General features: G+C 37.1%; 1 non-coding gene across 1 annotated transcript; it reads right to left on the reverse strand.

Annotated features, from left to right (window-relative positions):
* Positions 1 to 6291: 6291 nt before the first annotated feature.
* trnae-uuc (transfer RNA glutamic acid (anticodon UUC)) lies at positions 6292 to 6363 on the reverse strand. Its single transcript has one exon. It is a non-coding gene; the product is annotated as a tRNA-Glu (tRNA).
* Between the last annotated feature and the right edge of the window lie 9965 nt (positions 6364 to 16328).

Raw genomic sequence — 16328 nt, forward strand, 5'->3', positions numbered from 1 at the left:
CATGATTTTTTCTTTTCTACATGAGCACAAAGTCATGCAGATTTGTCATATTGTCACTGTCCCAAAATAATTGTCTACATCATTTTTTGATTAAAAAAAAAAAAAATTGCCTAAATCAGGGGTGTCAAACCCATTTTCCTTCAGGGGCCACATTCAGCCCAATTTGATCTCCAGTGGGCCGGACCAGTAAAATAATGGCATAGTAGCCTAGAAATAATGAGTACTCCAAATTTTTTTTAATGCAAAAAAATAACATTAAATTATGAAAAACATTTACATTTTACAGACTATCCAAACAAAAAGCATGTGAATAACCTGAAAAAACAGAAATTTCTGAAGAAAAATAAGAAGAAATAATAATAAGAAAAATTTGATCAATATTATGCCTCAACTTATGATTTATACAAGTGCATTACAGATCAGACCTACCAAGGCACAAAACAGGCAGAATATTGTTAATTTTATTTTATTATTTATAATTATTTATTTTTTATTGACATTTTATTATTAAAGGATATCAGAATTTAATGTTCTTTGCAATAAATCAAAGAGAAAAAATTGGTGTCGCTATTATTTATAGGCATAATGTCATATTATTTTTTTCACTTTAAACCAAGAAGAAAATTTGGAGTCATTATTCCTAGGTTATTATGCTATTATTTCCGAGTTTGACACCCTTGACTGTTAATATCTTCTGCACTTTGCAAATTCATCCTGCGGGCCGGATTGGAACCTTTGGCGGGCTGGTTTTGGCCCCCGGGCCGCATGTTTGACACCTGTGGCCTAAATCATAAAATACTCCATTTCTTGTTTCGTCTTTTTGTGTTTCCTTAAAAATCTGAAAAAGTGACTTTGGCAACTATTTCAGAAAAGGTGGTGATATAGTTTCATAAAAGTTGATTTTCAATTTCAAACTTTTGAAGTTTATATTACAAGCTCAAAACTGTATTGACTCTTATTTGTGCCAGAGGAAAAATAAGGAATATTTAAGGAGCTGTAAAGCACAAGACTACAATATTGGAAATATCTATTTTAGCTACATTCAACTTAAACATGTTGCAAAAGTCATAGTAAAGACGTTCTACTTCCTGAGAACAAACGAACTGTGAATTATTTGGTTCAAAGTCACCTCCTCCTGCGTTCTTCCTGTAGTGTTTCTTTCTTTCTTTTTTTTTTTTTTTAAATTCAGAGACCCGTAGAAAACCTGTCTGGTGGCGTTTGTCCTCATTGAAGTGACACGTTACTCAGGAAGCAGAGCAGAATGGGATGGATTCAGGTCCCAGAGGAAACAGCAGCGACGGGACAGGCCAACGGCTAGAAGACTTAAAACCAGAGGAGATGAGTGAGTCAGGAGGAAACAAGGTGACACAGCTCTGAATTTCATGAGACGCTTTTTCACGCTGGAGGTTTGAATGGGTTTGTGAAGTGGCTCAACACAGCCAACAAAAAACAGAGCAAAAGGTTGAACATGACAGACTGATTAGTCACTGAAAAGGCCAAGTAAATATTATAAAATACAAACTACTGGTTAATGTGATAATTCTGTTTCCCAAACTGGAATGTGGCGCTGCTTTCACTGGAACATTACAATTCTGTGACAGAGGTTGTGAATACTGACCTCAATAAAACCAAGTGAAATCCAGAGAAGAGGCCGGAGTCGTAAACGATGCAACAAGATGAAAATGAAGTAAATAAAGTAACAAGATGAAAAAGAGGAAATCTCTGTCAGTCATGTGATCATTTTGAATATTTTCATATTGTATCATCACATGTCTTTACAAAACCAACTCTTATTTAAATCAAACTGGATGAAACAATAACACATAGAAAAGATTGATGAATTCATCGGTGAATCACACATGACAAACATGACAATTATCTTTTATTCCTTTGGTTTGGTTTTTGTCTTAAACATATTTGTGTCATTTGTCATTTTCTAACAAAACTCCACATTGTTGTTATGATGTGACAACCATTCTGTGCAACAATATTAGTTATCTTTAGTTGTAATAATAGCACTTGTAAAAATCAACCATGTTATGAAAAAGGTTACTTTTTGTCTTTTTTGTGTTTTATGTAGAAAAACTCATGACAAAAATAGGGCAAGAGGGGCGGGACTTCAGTTCTCTATAAAAGTTTTGACTGACAGCTTATTTGCCTGCCAAGTTGGACTTTTGCAATGTTTGATGAATTTCTCCACTGATGAACATAATGAAGTTTACCTCTTTATGGAGATAGTAAGCTATTTTTTTGCTCACTCACCCCTCATGCTTGTGTAGTCCTGCCCCTTTTGTCCAAATACGATCACTTCTGGCTCCAAAAGCCAACATGGCAACAATTACTGGCTTCAAAACTGTAGTTCAGAAACCAATGGGTGACATAACCATTTCTCCATCTATGACACATAAAGTTTGTGGCATAAATGGAAACACATTTTAATAGACATGAGTGGTCATTTCTTATCGCTGATGGTTTGAATAGATGTGCATTATTTCGTTGTTTGTGTTTATCATTGCATCCTCGTTGTGGATCTGTCACCGCAGCTTTTCCAGATTTGATGTAGAAACTTAAAACCATGGCTGCTCAGGTAGTAAAACCAGGAAACATCTGGATTCCAACAGTTTAACTTCACCAATGATGTACAGTATATTTGGAGATTCACACATTCTGGGTTTTTTTACATGACAATGGAAAACGTGACAGTTGATGCTATTTAACTTTTTAGGCCAAAAAGCGTCTATTCTGTTTCTCTGTAGTGGTTTATTATGTCTTAAGCAGACTGGATGAGCGCTCTAAGCACCCACACATTTCTTTCTGTAATCCTACATAAATAAAGCTGACACTTGGTGCTTTAATGTAAAATTCTTCATTTTATTTTAGACTGAATGCACTGAAATGTGTAGCTGTGCAAAAATACCCTTTTCCTCCAAAACTGTAAATACATTTGAGGAAATTTCGACTTCTGTTGTATTTGCAGACATAAATGTGACATAAACAAATGTGTGAATGTTAGTGAAACAGATCAAGGATGTGTATCTTTGTTGTTTCAGTCTTTGCTGTCTTTACCTTAAGTGTTTTTTATTGCAAATCTGTCCAAGAACCTGCAGCAGCCTAAAATACTTATAGTGAGGGATGTGTGTTTATTTGCTGCAGAGTTTGGTCAGAGCCGATGAAGAGGAAGCCCTGCAGAGAAATAAAACAGCTGAGGAGTAAACTGTTATGACTGAAGGCGACAGCAGAGAGATGCTCTGGTGATCACAAGGCGTGAAAAAAGGAAAGACACAAATGAACACACTCTGAATGGTCTTTACACTGTTTTAAAGGGACTCGGATTCACCTCATGTTTTAACCCGTAGGCTTTCAAACATGTCAGGATTAAACACGATGACTGCTTTTCTTCAGGGAGAATAAATATAGAAACATTTGGATTCAGATTTCCTTTCATTAGGCCTGTTTTTACAGGGCTTGTTTTAACGTCAGTGCATATCATCACATGGCGATTAACGTCTAATTTCAAGTGTTTACAACGATGTTAAAACTGAGGGAAATCTGTCACTTCATGCAGTGTACCAGCCCATGTCATTTAGTGTCATATTGCTGCTGTTTAATTAGAACAAAAATGACATAAAATGAATATATGTCAGTGGTGATTTCTCATAGACTGCAAGGGAAGCCCGGCTTCCCCTAAAATTACGAAAATTAAATGGTCAGATATGTACAGTTGTGTTGACATTTCATTGACTACAAATGTGTTAGAACACGTTCATCTCAAAGACAAGTTCGTTCAGAATCAGCTTCATCACAAATCAACAGACTCGATGTAGTTCACTTCTCATACATTCCCATTGCGCTGTTTTCTCATTCGATCTCTGCTCAGTGCATTTGCTCGTAGACGCCCGGTGTCCATGCACTTCAGTGGGACTGAGTGGAACAGTTTTTTTCACTGCCTCAAAACTGGACGGTAATTGGATAAATGCCACCATGTTGTCCCGCCCCCGGACGCCCGGCGTCTCTGGGGGTGAATGGAGCTGTGGGCGGAGCTCGGCCGGGCTGGACGCCAGGATTCCACGTGCTGATTGGAGGATCAGTCGAAAGGCGGAATCCCGTTTGATTGACAGGTATTTTGAGATCTACTCCTTCACTGACTCAGTTCAGTTTAATACCGTCGTGCATTCTACTGTGAAATCAAGACAGAAACCACTACGAAATTACTTGTTCATTTCTTGCACTGTAAATAAAACACACTCATTGTACTTCCTTGTTTCAATTTAACATAATTTCAGCGTTTTCTTGTTTAGTTGGTACGATAAGGTCACTGACCATTTTCTTAAAAAGGAATGGAGGGCCGAATTTATGTTTAAATAACTTGACTTTTTTTTTTTTTTTTTTATGTAAGCCGACAATGAGCTTCCCCTGTCTGAAAGACGAGCAGCCGCCACTGATATACAGGGTGTCCCATAAGTCTCCATACATAGGAAAAATAAACGTTTCTTGACATAAACCATTTTTGTTTATATAATATGCTCTATATGACTGCCATTTTGTCAGGAACACATTTCAATGCATGTCCTCCACTGCTGAAGAACTATAAAGAAGAAATATAAAGAAATACATGTTAGAAACATATGTATTATGTCTCCTATGTATGGAGACTTATGGGACACCCTGTATATCCATTCATCTTCTTTTCCAGGTCCAGGTCACTGGTGTAGCAGACACACTCAGACTTCCCTGTGTCCTTCCACTGCCACTATTTCCCCCAGTGGGACACCAAGGCGTTTCCAGGCCAGGGAAGACATCGAATCCCTCCAGCGTGTCCTGGGTCTGCAAAGTGCATATAAATCCCTAAACATAGTGTGAATATAAGTGTAACTATACTCTTGCTGTGAGTCTAACTCCATCCATTGCATGGTTCTGTAATATGCTTCGAAGTCAGAAGGAGGCTGAGGGTGTAATGATTAGAGTCTGAAAGTCCAATTCACCGCCCCTATGTGAGTCCAAAACCTCTGAACAGATAGAACAGGTAAAATATAAGGCTTAAGTTCCTGTTGGAAAATGAACAAGGTTTATCAGACTGTGAACACCTTTTATTAGAGACAGCAACATTGGTTTATCTATTGAATTTCATCACACAGGGTTGTTCTAAATATCCTACTCTGCTTCATCATGAAAATACAAAATCTCCTGGTGTATGAGACCAATTTGCCCCATGTTGTCTTTTTAGGACCACGATAGGTCACAGTTTTTTATCCATAATAATGCAGGGCTCTCAAGTCTCACACAATGGGCATGAGACACACATTTCAACCCGTTCACACACTCACACTCCACACCTTGTATTTCTCAGAGGACTTACCAGGATAATGCCCACCAAGTTGCACCGCTATTTTTTATAGCAGTGGAACATGTAGGAATCAAGTGGGTTCCCTGTAGAGTTCAGAAGGTGCTTGCCACACATCAGCTAATCAAATACAAAAGAATAGAGCTACCAAACAGCCAATCAAAAAACAGAATTGCTGTATCCGGGTAAGATTTAGATATTCTTGCTACAACAATGTTCCAGAAGAGGACACCTGTCACACTGATCTCCCCGAAGTACAATAAACAACACTACCATTAGGCTATCTCCCACACAAGCATGCATGCACACACACACACCCACACCCACACACACACACACACACACACACACACACACACACACACACACACCTGCACTAAAAAATTGTGAATTAAAAAAAGATTTTGATTTCTATGATTTTATGTCATTTATCAGATCAGAACTCCATCCCCACCCCGACCAAACCCCCACCCCTGCTGCCAAAATCTCACTCTGAACTCAGTTCAAAACTTGAGAGCCCTGATAATATATCACACTATACAACAGGACAAATTCACACAGTATAGCTCAGTGCAGTAGTTATTTCCAGTAGAAACAAACAATATTGACCGTAAAGGTGTAAAAGTTAACATACTTTATCATCCCTGTTGGAAGTTTGGTCTCTGCATTTTACCCATTCTAATACACACAGCATTAGTATTAGTATTAGCATTAGCATTAGCATTAGCACAGCAGGAAGGTCAGCTGCCATTGAAGCTGTTCAGGGACCAACTCTAGATCTTCATTAGTACCGAGGTCAGAATTAACATACAGTACGCTTTACTTATTTTTTAATGACAGGAGAAACCGGAGGAAACCTGCATGCCATGGACAGATCTAATAAACTCAACACAGATAAAGCTCTTCTTCATGTAAGGGTGTGCTACTCATTACAACACCTATAAATAGTGTTCCCACACCGGGAGTCGAACCCGGGCCGCCTGGGTGAAAACCAGGAATCCTAACCGCTAGACCATATGGGAGGATGACAGTAACACGAAGCCACAGCTTACTGGTGTCCAACATATGGACCATGGGCCAAAACTGGCCCATCAAAGGGTCATATTCTGTCTGTGAGATGAATTAGTGAAATGTAAAAATTACACTGAAGGTATTAACAATCATGGGTGTCAAATTCATTTTAGTTCATAGACAAAAGTTTGGACTGGTCATAATTTATAGGTTGTTATGTTAATATTTTACCGGTCCAGCCCATTTTAGATCATACTGGACTGGATGTGGCCCCTGAACTAAAATGAGTTTGAGACCCATATGAAGCAGACGACTGTTTAGGATCAAGCACAAACAAATATTCTTCTTTTCTTTTTTTTCTCTCCCTACACTTTTATAATTAGTTAACTACTCACCTGTAGAGTAATTAAAATGAATAAATGAAACAAACAAAACCAAATTTCCTAGTTTTATATAAAGAAAACATATATTGTGATCATACATCTCAGTTACATTTGTTCACATAAACATTTTTTGAATGTAACATACCTTCAATTCCTCTCTACATGTTTGCACTTTAACATAAACATGAACCAGTCTTTGACAATTCCCGTCTTCCACTCAGTATTGATCTCCTGGTTCTTCTACTATCTGCTCCTTACCTGGACCTCCTGGTTCTGGACCCCAGACCACCTAATGGAGCTGCCAGCTCAGTCCCTGTCTGGTTCCTGCTTTACTCATGACCCTCATGGTTCTCGGTTCTGTTGGGTTCTGTTCTCCCTCCCCTCTCTCTACCTTCAACCCTCCTCGACCTCCCATCCTTGACCCCAGACTCCTCAGAGACCTCCAGACCCCTCACTTCTATAGTTTATACTAAAGCCTGTTCTAAACCTTCATCTCTGCCGTCTGCGCTCTGGGTTCCAGTTTGAGTTCATTCATTCTGGAGAAAAATGTTATTGATGTTGTTCAAGATTGATTTGAGTTGGTAAAGTGTTCCAGAGCTGGCAGCTTTTCATGAACAAATATGATTATTTGATTGTCTCTGGGGTTTATCTGAAAGAAGCGCTGTTGAAACCACCAAAACAAATCTTTTCAGGATGTGACAGTGAGTCCATCATAAGCTGTCACTTATTTTCAGAACTCGATTGTGTAAAAATGTGACTCTATGTTTAATTCATCATGTTTTATGTTTTTCTTCTGTTCAGCTGAATGTATTTTACCTCCTTGTTCCTGTTCTTCCTTCCTGTTTACCTTCTTATTCATCACAGCCTTTGAGCAGGCCATGACTGAAACCCAATCAGATGAAAACCTCAGATAAACTGCAGACCCTTCACACACATCTTATTTTAGCAGACACAGCTCCTTCACCTCAGGTACGTGCATCACTTGCCTTCAGAACTGACCTGAATTCACTGTTTGATGCCTCTGGCTGCTCAGTCACACAAAACTAGAGCATCTCATCTGCATTTTCGGCATTTATGGAGACTGCAGAAAAGTAGAAAACTGGGCAGAGGTATGTGGAGAGCTTTAGCCAGGCTGTTTCTGAATGCGTGCTAATGCGGTTTAAGTTCATCCCTCAAAATATGTGCAAACATACTCACACAGAAAAGTCTCACATGCTAACATTTCCTTTTGCTTTGATTCCAGTGTTAACTTTAATAAGCTTATGCAAAGTCACAACATTTATTTCCCTTAATTTTTTGGACACATATTTCTGCTGAATTGAGACCTGACCAACTGAACCAACCCCAGATTATAACACTGCCCCCACAGGCCTGTACCTTAAGCACTAGGCATGATGGGTAATCACTTCATCCACCTCTCTTTTCACACTGGAACAGGGTCAATCTGGACTCATTAGACCACATGACCTTTTACTGCTGAAACACAGTCCAGGTCCTATCAAACCGATGGTGGTTTAAGAAATGAGCAGTTACTGCATCAGTTAGTGTTCAAGAACATATAGAAGATGAAACATTTGAATCACTGTAGACACAGATTTGAGGCCCTGTGAAAAAATATCACTTTGGGCCCCACCACTTCAATGCAGCAAACCCTATAAATATAACACCGTGCAGGCAGGATCAGTATTCTGATCACGATAGATTTTATGATTTCATGCAAGTTTGATTAGAAAAAAATATTTTAATGATAATAGTATTAGATCTTTTCCATTGATATATAAATACAAATAAAATACAGTTTTACTTTTTGGATGGAAGTGTGTTTATTGGCCTCTGCTTGGAACTCTGGCACCTAACCATATCTGAAATGAGGAGGGGGGAGACAGGGGTCAGAGGCAGAATCTCATTATTTTTTTTCTAATGCAAAGAACAAGCATGATTATTAGTGCTTTGTGAGGAAAACATCCTTTTAAGGTGACTGGTTAAATTTTTTTTCTTTAAGGTGCGGGAGACTTTCGTGACCAATTTTGAGAAACATTGTGGGAAATGAAGGCTCGCACAGCCGCCTGGCAGACACGAGGCGGAAACGGCAGGAGCTCCCTTCCCTCTATGCATATTCCTCCACCGTTTCCACATTTCGGCCGTTTCCATGTCGTGTTTGTTTCATCCATATAATATCATACAGTTGTACTGCCACTGCAGGTGGTGCCGCGAACCTCCCTTTCCCACAATACACGTCGCGACAAAATTCCAAAGATGCTCAAGTTACCTCCTGGCTCTGTTTGTAAACAAGAGATTCAGATGAGTAATCACAGAAAGACTTACAGATTCGTGACATCTAGGCTATGACTGAGGTTTTACAGATTTGATGAAAAATTGGTCACAAAAGTCTCCCGCACCTTTAAATATTAACTAATGTTGTATTATTTTCTAAGGCTCCTGGTGAGTCATGGAGCCTTATGCCCCGTTTCCACTGCATGGTATCGGCTCGACTCGACTCGACTCGGCCTTCTTGCATTTCCATTACGAAAAAGGACCTGGAATCTGGTACCCAGAACTACTTTTTGGTATCACCTCCACCGAGGTTCCAGGACTGGGGATCAGATACCAAAACGTGACGTGTACACACTGCAGACCACTGATTGGTCAGACAGTTGTCTCTGTGACCCGCCATTTTACAAAAAACAGATGGGGAAGTGGACAGTAAATATACCGGTACATTAATCCACATGATAACAGCCCAAAACTACACCATGGTCGGTCGAGGAGATTCAGTCTTTGGTGGCCGACGTAAAAATTCAGACGAGACAACACGAAATGAGCGAGTTTATCAGCAACTCTCTGAACAGACGACGCGGACGTAACGCGCTGCATCGCTATGACGTCCAGGTACTGTGAAGTCAGTAGTATCTTGTAATGGAAACGGTCTCCAGCCGAGTCGAGCTGGTTCCACATAGTGGAAACGCGGCTTTAGAATGGTCATTTTTCTCCCCTTGATGGTAGAAATTATATAATGGAGGCCTCTTGCCTATTTGTTGAGTTAAATCCAGCTGGTTACTGACTTGGAGCTGAGTTCCTTAACTCTGATACAGCTGAGCCTGTCTCAACCAATCATACTGATGTATCATTTAACTTTTTCTTTGTGTCGCTTGATTTTTAGCCCTTGGTCAGCTTCTGGCTGAAGGGGTATTGTAATCATTTTGTTGTCTGTCTGTCTGTCTGTCTGTCCATTCAATGACATAATTATAATAATAATTTTCTGAAGAATGCATTGAGATATCGGAACCAGATTTATACTGTGGATGCATGTTTTTATGGAGCAGAGGCCTATTGAAAATAGGTGACCTTGACTTATTTTTCAAGGTCAAATTACCTTGTGCAGTTATAATATCTGAGTACTTTCAAATATAAATATGTATATAATACATTTTATACAAAGACAATCTAATCTAAATTATAGGGACGCAACTTACATTATATTTGGTCGAGGGGGATTAAAAGTGTGCAGCATGTTTTGTTTCTCCTAGCACTGCAGTAACTGTTCTCCTTCCTCTGAAAAACATCCTCATATTTATCACCCAGTTGCAAAATACATCATCCAGTTTCCTTTGGCCCAAATGGAGACCCGACAGTGTCACTTCTTAATGTCTCTGGAGGAAATAAGCATTTTCACTCTGCTTTTTTTGATTAGTCAGACCCAAAAAAGCAAACTAAATAAGAATGTTTCTCTGGTAGATTAAACAGTTGATTTCTTACAGGTTAAGCAATTGATTCTTTTATATTCTTTTATAGTTGATAACATTTGTCTTATACAGTCAGGACTCAACTTTGGTTAAATATTGTGATGTTTTATCACTAAATTATGCTTTTAATTCCAGAATCTATGACTTTATTCACAATGTGTTTCATATTCTGTTATAAAATTATAAGTTTGTCAGTTGTATTTGTGAAATACCTTTTTAACAGGACTGTTTTTGTGAAAATAAAGTGACATCAAAACAACTTGAAGATATTGTTATAGTCTTAGACTTTTTTATATAAATTTTTATGCATATTTGAGATTATTGATGAATAAAGTAGTGGCCTGTGTTGTTCAACTTGAAAACAACGATGAAATGATCTCATTAAATGACATCTTTATGGACCTACTTTCTTAAGTCAGAGCTTGTACTTTTTTCTCACTGAAAATGTTTCATATTTACACTTTTTCTCACATGTCAGTGACTTTCACAGCCTTCGTCAGATACGTGTGCACATGGTGTGAAATGCTGCACTTTATTAGCGCAGACTAAATGTGTAAAATGAGAAGTATCCATGATGTATTCAGTGAAAAGTAGATGAGAAGCCGCTGCCTACGAGCTTCTTATCAAAATAAGGTGTTCTCTGAAGAGGTCGTTAGGAGTTCAATCCACACATTCACATCTGTCACTGGGTCTTTTTTAACCTTTTCTCAAACACCTGAAGGCGTCATGAGAGGTGAGAGGTGTCTGTGAGAACAGTTACATGAATGATAACAAGGAGAAAAACATGATTGTCTCACCTCAGACACAAACTCATGAATATTTTCCTTTCCCTAAACTTTAAAGGTTTTTGATGTTTATTTTTCCTCATTTCTCTACGTACACATCTTCAGTTTATTCAATTCATTCAAATAAATATCGAGTCATGTCTTTATTTTGGTTTGTTGGTCTTTATGATGACATTTTCTCAAGATGAAAACTGGATTTTTGTTGCAATAAACATTTTTCACACAAAATGTGGCAACTTATGAAATAATAAAGGTATTAGTTTGATTTATTTGCATTTGTTAAAAAAGATTGACTTATCAAACAGCAGAATAAAGTATTATTTTAAAACCTATAGTCGAACGAAAACTGTAAAGTACATAATATTTGCATTGTTGAAACAATACCTTTTTTGTTAAGCATTTTCTTTTTATTTCCATATTACAGCTTTTCTTCCACTTACTTAGACTTGATTGATTATATATAACCTATATTATATATTTCTCTTGTAATATTCCAACTTCATCTGGTGTATATTTGAAATAGTACTTTTTCACCATCACTTTTATGAAAATACTCCAGTCTTATTCTTGACATTACAAGCTGCTCATGCTCTTAAAAGTAAAATAAAAACCATAAATGACAGGTTTTACAACGAAAATAAGGTCTGTATCCCCAAAACATTATTATCACATGTAAATTAAGTTTCACAGTACATGAACTTTTTCTCAGTATTATTTGTTTGAAAATACAGTAACTCAACCTTATTTGTAATATTTCACATTTTCTCTTTCTAAACAGTGTCCTTCATTCATATTCTTTCGACAAAAAAGAAATAAAACACAAAGTTAAATCACACATGTAAAACAGACAGAACTATATGTTTTTACATTCTTTTTCCAGTGAAATAATTGCTATTATTTTCACAAGTAACATAAAGGAAACTTTTCAAAAAAATATTACTTTCGTTAAAAATCAAATATCTTCATATTGTGACTTTGTTTACAAAAACTGAGACTTTAATCTTCCAACTTTATTTGCTATATCATCAAAATGTTGTTGTTCTTGTTGTTCTTGCTCTCAGTTGTATATTTCTGAAAATAATTTGACCTTATTCTTAAAATTCTGTGATTATTTTCTCTTAGTGCAGAGCAAAACACTAATGTAAATGACAAATACATGAAACAGAGTGATTTTAGCGGGCATGTGTTTTTTATTCTGGTTCTTTTTTTATTAAAATGAAGATTGCATTTGTTATTATTGCATCAGTTATTTCTTAGAAGAACATTAAGTTTATAGTTTTGAATATAATACCTCTTTCTGTTCAATATTTCAACTTGCAATTTTAGTTTTATAGCTATACTGCCAAAAATTATGACATTTTAAGTTTTTATCTGAAGATATAGTGAACCCTGTCTCTTTTTCTCTGCAAAACATGTCTAAAAATATGCCATCCTTGTTTTTTCTTGTACTCCAGAGCTGTGTTTATGCTCTTAGGGCTAAAGTGCAAATGTAAATCATACAAACACTGGAGACAAAACTATTTCAGTAGGGTTGTGATGTTGAGTGAAGCAAGGAAAGTTTGAGAGACTTTCCATTTACTGACAGAAAAGCTGAGTTTTACACTTGATACTTAATGTCGGATTAGATTAAGTCAGTAAAAAAATAATTCTAGCGATGAAAACACCTCACCATCTGGTTAACCTGATAAAAAAAACATTCTTTTATGCTTTACTGGTTTTTGAGCTGCTGCTGAATTTAAGCTGAGATACAGAAACACATCAAACATGTTAAAAAAATCCTATGGAAAGATTAAAAAAAAAAACCCAAAACACCAATTTCTTCTTCTATAAAACTTGGAAGTGGCTTCTCCCAGGTCAGAGTTTCCCCTCAGGTCATCACTGTGATATTCACAAAGAGCACTCGGAGCCACAGGACAATGCTCTTTATTATTGCATTACTGAGTCACAGAGAGAAAGAGATGAAACAGAAGCACCGAGGTCCTAAAAACCAGCCTGTAGGCTTTAATCCTGATTTACTAATGCATGTGCACTCTGAGGGGCGCTTTAGTGAAGGTGGTCACTGAGGTAAAACACAAGAACTCAACACAACAGCAACATGAAAAAAGTTCTCTGCACAAACACCACATTCTGTTTTAAAGTAAAGCAAAAGTGCAGCAAACTAAGCATTGTGGGAAATCCTAGGAGAGTATGTATGTAAACATCTGCAGAGATATATGTGAACGCCCCTGAACCTGAATAAAACATGACAATGGATTGGAACTGATGGGTGTGAACTCAAGTCCAGTTCCGTTCTCCAATCAGCAAATTAAGCACTGTTGAGTTTCTAGAGCTGAATGGGTGAGTGTTGATTTGGGTGTTGTTTTTACACTCATATGGTGTTAAATTTGTACATATGCAAATTTTTAATTTTTTCTGCTTTATTACATTTACATTTATGCATTTGGCAGATGCTTTTTTCCAAAGCGACTTACAGGGGAAAACCAAAAATTCAAAAAATAAAATAAAATAAAATACAAGAATAGATTAAAGACATAAAGCAGCTGTACAATTAAGAACAGTGTTATACAGAAGATTAAAAAGCAAAATTCTAGAGTAAAAATACAAGAATAGATTAAGAAGACATAAAAACAGCTGTATAATTTAAAATAGTGAAATAAAAATACCAAGTTAAACAACAGAATAACCATAATAATACATTTAAAATGGAATGTTTGAAAGTGCAAGTACAGGAGGTGCTCTCTGAAGAGTTGGGCCTTCAGGAGCTTCTTGAAGAAAGGCAGGGACGCCCCTGTTCTCATAGTGCTTGGTAGATCATTCCACCACCGTGGAATGACCCATGAAAAGAGCCTGGATTGTCTTGTGCAAGGTTTCGGGACCACCAGACAACATTCCCTAGACGAGCAGAGTGGTCGTGGGGCAACATAAGCTTTTATCAGTGCACCTAAGTAGGTAGGAGCAGACCCATTGAGAATTTTGTAGGCTAGAATTAATGATTTGAATTTGATCAGTGAATGTATATAGTGTATATTTACTTCCATTTCCTGTAGATTTGTACATATGCAAATCTTGTATTTTTTTTTCTCTATCTTATTCTGTTTTTATTATTTATTGCTTGTATCTCTTCACGCTCACTTTCCTTTTTTTTTTTTTGCCAGTGTTTTTTTCAAGAGTGTTTTTTTTTTTTTTTTAAATGTATCTTTATTTAGGTGGGACAGTGTACATTACAGTCTAAACATGTAAATCAAACATGTGAATCAATAACCCAGATAGCAAATATTTTGGCAGTATTATGGCATACATTTGGTGTTTTTGGCTTTCTTTTGGCATTATGAGAACCTGTTGGCTTTACTGTGGTATGATTAAGGTTATCCATAATAAATATGGAGGCACCAGCAATATATGGCTGAGTTCTGGCATATGTCTGGTTAACCAAAAGACAGGGCAAAGAGCGGGATCAAGTATAGGGATGGTATGGCATGTTTATGGCAAGCCAGAAGATTGACTAAAGAGCAGCAACATCTTATTCCATATATGGATGTGTTTTGGTTGTGTTTTAGCATATTTCTGTAAAGTCAAGACACTGCACAAAGAGTGAGAATTTCTACCTAGAAGAAAACCCCACTTCACTGTAAAAGCATGATCAACACAAATTTTGGCCTCCTTTTGGCCTCTCTTTGGGTCAGTTTTCACTACTTTTTGGCTGGATTATGGGGATTTGGGGCTTTTCTGGGACAATTATGGCTATATTTTGGAAGTCCGCAATTAGTTTTGGGTGAATTTTGGCTTCCTTCTGGTTTGATTTTGGCTTGCCTATTTTGGGGCATTTAGGGCCCATACATCTGCCCAGAACTTTGCCAAAATGGCATGCCAGTTTTGGGGCCAGATTTAAGCCATAATGATTTTGCTATCTGGGAAAGTTTATCTAAGTTTAAATAGGTCTCTTGGCAGAACAAATTCTGCTTCTCATTGTTTGAAGTCATGGCGACAGTTTCCAGGGGGCGTGTCATGGAGGAGGTCAGGTTGTAGCAGCAACATGTCAGATCATGACGTTGTAACACCATGAGTAAAGTACTCTACAGAGTTGATGACAATCTTTGTATTTGCATGTGAGGTGAGGTCAAATAGTGTTTCCATCCTACACAGTAATTTAATTCTGCTTTCATGTAGAGTTAATAAGCTAAGCTCTCCCTACATGGAGAGTTAAATTTGCTGCATGAGCAGCACCACCTTTCACAATGTCAGAAAGAGTTATAGTCGACAAGAACCCTGACAGTGTTACAATTGTTCTATCAAATTTGCAGTGCAGTGGTCTGGATGTATTTTTGGGCATTAAGTTACCAAATTATTCCACTTCTTGCAAAAGTTAAGGTCCAACATCAGAAGACAGATTATGTTACACCAATAAATAAATAAATAAATAAAATTAAGGATACACTGATTTCTGGGCTAATTTAAAATGAATGTAATTTTCTTCATTTATTTTGTTTTTGTTGTAATTTATCACCCTTGTGCACTGTGGAAACAAATAAATGCTCAATATACATAGTGAATTTCCTCAAATAGTGTCTTGTGGCCTTTATTTCTCTCAGCTGTGGACAGTGCCAGGCCTTTATTTGAAGGTTTGTGTTAGAGAGAAAACTTTATTTCTAATCTGCTGTGTTCAAAAAGTAGAAATGGTCTTATTCAGGGTGAAACTTAGTTTTGCTGCAAAATCCAACATTTCCTTAGCTGTTTTAAAGTAAAGTCTCACAAATGTTTCAAAAAGAGCTTTTATGGTGTAGTTGTATTACTGTCTGTCTTGTAAGTTTTGTTGAAATGTGAGACACACACCTGCAGTGGCTGAAATCAGACTGTAACACTTCAGACCAGGTTTATAACTGACTTTTGAGAAAATAGAATTCAACTTTTGAATTTAAATTGTAATTGTTATTTTTTGATCTATTTGTTTCAAAGTCTTCCAGATCGTCTTCACATTACTAAATTAATAACATGCTCTAACTCAGTTGATAGAAATACAAGTCCACAATTTTAATACAAGACAGCTTAAAAAAATCCATCACTGAAA

The sequence above is a fragment of the Sphaeramia orbicularis genome, chromosome 16 (assembly GCF_902148855.1).
Source record: "Sphaeramia orbicularis chromosome 16, fSphaOr1.1, whole genome shotgun sequence".
NCBI classification, from domain to species: Eukaryota; Metazoa; Chordata; class Actinopteri; order Kurtiformes; family Apogonidae; genus Sphaeramia; species Sphaeramia orbicularis.